At 38.2% G+C, this 5,247-nt stretch overlaps 1 protein-coding gene across 7 annotated transcripts in view; it reads left to right on the top strand.

Annotated features, from left to right (window-relative positions):
- Positions 1 to 2,671: 2,671 nt before the first annotated feature.
- The window catches only part of CSNK1A1 (casein kinase 1 alpha 1), a 40,940-nt gene continuing 38,364 nt past the window's right edge, over positions 2,672 to 5,247 (top strand). For 2 of the 7 annotated variants that reach the window (XR_003681070.2, XM_028493362.2), the window contains exon 1: positions 2,672 to 5,083. The gene's annotated coding sequence lies outside the window, so the exon portion shown is untranslated. The remainder of the gene's footprint in view (positions 5,084 to 5,247) is intronic. The other 5 variants (XM_028493363.2, XM_028493366.2, XR_003681071.2 and 2 more) reach the window with 5 other exon arrangements.

The raw sequence follows: 5,247 nt of genomic DNA, 5'->3' as shown, positions 1-5,247 counted from the left end.
TCTGAGTACTTATCTGTTACACTTCTTACACTGCCAGATTATTCTGTCCTTAAGGTGGCTTTTATGGCAAGGGGAGTGTGAGATCTGATTTAAAGCTGCCTTGCTGGAAAGTAGTAGCATGAAGTTTTTGTAAATTTTGTTTTAAGTTCCAAATTTTCCAAGTCTTTCAGTTATATTAGAAGTGTCTAATACATTGTCCTTGGCAACACTATAATGAAATTCTTAAAATACTGGATTTTATACCTTTATGTAAATACCATTCTTTTCCTTTTCCTTTACTACCCTATTCACTATGTATTCACGTTAGGTTGTTTTGCTTTTGGCTCTTCTCACTTGATTGAAATTATTGTTACCACTAAGCTTCACTTATTGAAATCCTGGTGTTCTCATTTTTGTACCTCCATAATATTAATACTTTGTATCCTTCTTAAGGAAGGGAGTGATGGTGGGTTTTTCTCGAAAAATTAAAGCTCTGTTGTTGGAGAGCGTCAGTGAACTTTACAGTACCTGTACAGTACCTTCTAGAGAAGAAGCAAACATTTTTCATTCAGTCAACAAATACATATATTTGAGTGCCTACTACATACTGGGTGGGCAGTTTCAGATACTGAGCACATTTCAGTGAACAGACAAAAATTTTGTGAGGCTTAACGTTCTTTTTGAGCATCTACCATGTACCTGACACGTATATAATTGTGAATTTGTCTCTTGCTGAAAATTAGGAGCAAAGATGTCTAAATCACCTGTGAGGACATGAACCTTCCCTTAACATCAAAGGGATAATATGAGTTTGAGCCCCAAACAGCATTCTGAACCATCAGAGGTTTCCTTGATTGGAGAGGTCAGCAGGGACCACATTATGTCTTCTTGTGAATCCTGCTTAGTCAGCATTTCTCAAACATCAACCATGCATAATAATTACCTACAGAACTTGTTTAAAATGTAGGGTTTACTGCCTCACCCACAGATTTCTTTGACCAGTACTGGAATGGGCCCCAAGAGTCTGTATTTTTAACAAGTAACCTCATATAATTTCTGCTAAAGACCACAGAACCACGCTTTGGGAAATACTGTGTTGAGGTTTTGACACTCCATTGTATTGAGCAGTTGGGGGTAGTTAGTGATTATTTTGCTGAGAGGGCTCTGACTATTGTAGGAGATGCTGTTGTCATTTCATAATTGTCGGGCAACTGCTTTTTGTAATGAAAGTAATCCTTTTGTTTGTGTAGTGCTTTTATAATCTCGTAATTACTATTATATCTCTTGATAGGTATAATAGATAAGTTATATTAAGAATGTTTATCAATGGAACTTCCCTGGTGGTCCAGTGGCTAAGACTGCGCTCCCAATGCAGGTGGTCCAGGTTGGATCCCTGGTCAGGGAACTAGATCCCACATGCTGCAACTAAAAGATCCTGCACCCCGCAACTAAAGCACGCCACAACTAAAGATCCTGCGCTCAGCAACGAAGATGCCGTGTGCTCCAAATAATTCCTGGTGCAGCCAAACAATAAATATATATATATATATTTTTTTTTTAAAAGATTTATCAGTGAGCAAAAATGGCTTATGCAGGCAAGAAAATGGCAAAGCCAGAACTAGAACCTGTTTTTTTTTGACTGCTGGTTCACTATTCTTTGCACTATATTGCATATACTGTTGAGTTCAACCAGCTTCCCATTTTCAAATCCAACTTCTGGTTTACTGGGCCACTTTTTAATTGTCTAGTCACTGAAGTTATAAGTATATATTGCATAGTTCTGTATTATTAGTTCAGGTTTACATAGAATTTAAATTTATGGATAGATATTCATGTGTTCATTCATTGCTTTTTTTCTTTCAGGTTAGATCGTTCCTTTATAATAGCTTGCGTTGCCTCTTCCATTTTCCCCTTTCCTGTATCTTGCATTAACATTTCAAGCCCAGACTTTGTGTTCTTTGTTCTGTTCTACTTTTAAAAGATTATATCAAACTTTGGAATTGTTTGTTTTCTTTTGTGTTCATTTGCTAATGCAGAGAAATTTGAGTTAAAATTTTTTTAACCTGGAATCTATCTACTTAAGAAGGATTTGCTAAGCAAATTAATTACTGTAGAATGTGGTGAGGGGAATGTTTCATCTAGCCAAAATTATTTGTTCTCTTAAATCTTTATATGTAAAACTGTCTTAATACAGGTGATTCCTGTAGTGCAAAAAGTACCCTAAAGGAAACCTTTTGGTCTCTGAAGTGTACTAAGAGATATTTTGATTCTGTTACTTTCTTGCTCTAACATTTTTTAAAGGTATTTATTTATTTATTTATTTTGGCTGCACTGGGTCTTCGTTGCGGTGTGTGAGCACAGTAGTTGTGGCATGCGGGCTGAGTTGCCCCTCAGCACGTGGGATCTTAGTTCCCCCGTCCACGGATTGAACCCGCGTCCCCTGCATTGGAAGGTGGATTATTAACCACTGTGCCACCAGGGTAGTCCCTTGCTCTAACATTTTAATGTATTTTTTTCTCATATTTCTCTTCTTAAGGAGTGGAGGTAAGTCATTTTAACCTTGAGAATTTGAGATTTAAATTAGGAAGAAGGAAAAGGGAGCCCAATTTTGTTTTGGCTGCCTCATGCGACATGCGGGATCTTAGTTCCCCAACCAGGGATCAAACCCATGCTCCCTGCATTGGGAGTGCGGAGTCCTAACCACTTTAAAAGTAGGGTGGATGGTTATAGCTTTGGACATGTTGAGTTTAAGGCGCAGGGTATCCCAAGTTTAGCTCTTGTATAATTAAGTTAGCAGAAAATACAGACCTAATCCTAGGCCAGGGAACTAGGACTGGTGTTAGATCTGAGCGAGATCAGCATAGAAGTGATAGTGGAGAAAGGAAATTGAGAAGTGAGGACTGAACCCTGTGGTGGAAATTCAGAGTTAATCAAGGCAAGAGGAAAGTTGGGATAATGGGGTGTTGCAGTTAAAGGAAGTCAGGTTTTAGGAGGAGGTAATAGCTATTCCAGAGAGAGAAAAGGAATGAGACTTTAAGGCTTTGGACTTTGGCTGGAATAGAGTTCAGTATACAGTCCTACTTAGTAAGTCACTTTTGACTCAGTGATATGTCCTGAGGGCAGTCTGGTGAGGGAATAAGGATATAGAATTAAAGGATAGGCAGAGATCAGATTTTTGGAGTTCCTCATATATATATGAAACTTTGCTTTTTTGATGTGTAATTAGGGAGGGGCATTGGTTTTCATAGCAAAGAAACGACACCATGAAACTGTAGAGGAGTGACTGAAAGTAGGAGACTATGTAGAGAGGTAGACCTTATGATATCCTTATCAGCAGTATCACATACATAGTAGGTCCTTAATTGTTGAAACAGAGACTGGAGGAGCAGATTTTGGTAAAAGATTGACAGTTTTATTGAGATAATTTACCTATGTAAGCATCATCTACTTAAAGTGTGCAATTCAGTGGTTTTTACTATATGTACAGTTGTGCAACCATCACCATAATCCAATTTTAAAGTGTTCATCCCCCCCCAAAAAAAAAAAACCTTGAACACATTAGCAATCACTCTCCATATCCCCCCAGGCCTAGATATCTACTAATCTACTTTATATATTTGCCTATTAGAAAAGATTTGGGGCTTCCCAAGTGGTGCAGTGGTTGAGAATCCGCCTGCCAATGCAGGGGACACGGGTTCGAGCCCTGGTCCGGGAAGATCCCACATGCCGCGGAGCAGCTAAGCCCATGTGCCACAACTACTGAGCCTGCGCTCTAGAGCCCGCAAGCCACAACTGCTGGAGCCTGCGCGCCTAGATCCCATGCTCCACAACAAGAGAAGCCACCACAATGAGAAGCCCGTGCACTGCAATGAAGAGTAGCCCCTGCTCACCACAACTAGAGAAAGCCCGTGCACAGCAACGAAGACTCAACACAGCCAAAAATAAATAAAAAGAAAAGATTTGATCAACCCTTTATAATGGGTATTGTGAAACTACAGATATATTGTCCCATTTACCAGTGGAATAGTATATTTTAATACTTGTATTCCCCTGGAGGTTCCAGTTCTCCACATACTGTCTTCCAGTACTACTATGACCAAGGCTAGAGAGAGCAGTGGCAGCAAGGACCATTTGTGATCTTTGAAGTATAATTTTGGGTAGTATGATGAGAATGATAACCATTATACTGGGAACCAAGAACAAAAAATGAGAGTAAGATGGCACATAGAAACTAGATTTTCAAAATTTAACAGTGAACAAGAAAATCGGATGATATTGTCTTACTATGAACCAACTATGCTGGCTACTTTCAGTTTCTTGTGAATAACAAGCTTAATGCATACTCCTAACCCCCACACACCTCCTCTTCTGTTTATGCTTCAAGGATCAACATACTTCTTCGTAGAGAAGCTTTTCCTAATGCCTCCCTCTGAAAGACCTATTGGGTCCCCATAATTTGTACCTTCTCACCATCAGTTTCTCTTTCATCATATGTTATTTATTTACCTACACAGACTGTGCTGTAAGCTATGAAAGCAAGTATTATTGGGTTTTGTCTTGTTAGCCACCATAAATATTGAAAGGGTAAATTAATAGGAGCTTTAGTAGTAGATAGTACTAAGTATCAAAGCACATTTTTTTGTTTGTGTTTTTAAAATTTGCGGGTTAAGGAACATTTGTTCATCTTTTAAGGCAGAGGGCAAGGAACAAGGAGACTGAGAAATGTGGAAATCCTACAGCATAATTCAAAGATCTTAGGGATGATATTGTGAGCAAAGGATTAATAGTAGCAGTTAGGAGGGTTAGGATAAAGAAGGAAGACGAATCATCTTAGTTGACATTATTGCTGAGTGAAACACATATGATGCCCAAGTTTTAGATCTTATTCTGCAGTCTGTTTACCTTAAAAATCTGTTTAGAGCAGCGTTCTTAACTTGGTTCAGGGATTTACCCTCCACGAGGTCAGTGAATTGGATAGGAAAAAAATTCCATCTTTATTTTCAAGTACCTCTAACTGAACCTAGTTTTTCTTTTGTAAATATAGGCAACAAGTCCCCACTAGTTTTGGCAGTACCTATGGCTTTGTCACCAATAGAAATCACAGGTATTTTCATATTACATTATTGTTGCATGTAACTAAAAATAGTTTTTATATCCAAAATTATAGTACTAGTTAGACCTGCCTCTGAATCTTATTTAATGCTTTAATAAAGAGCATGTATATTACTATATCAAGATTGATTTTTTTTTTTTTTTTTTTTGTGGTAC

Source organism: Physeter macrocephalus, chromosome 8 (genome assembly GCF_002837175.3).
Source record: "Physeter macrocephalus isolate SW-GA chromosome 8, ASM283717v5, whole genome shotgun sequence".
Classification (NCBI taxonomy): Eukaryota; Metazoa; Chordata; class Mammalia; order Artiodactyla; family Physeteridae; genus Physeter; species Physeter macrocephalus.
This window is presented reverse-complemented; position numbering and strand designations above follow the sequence as displayed.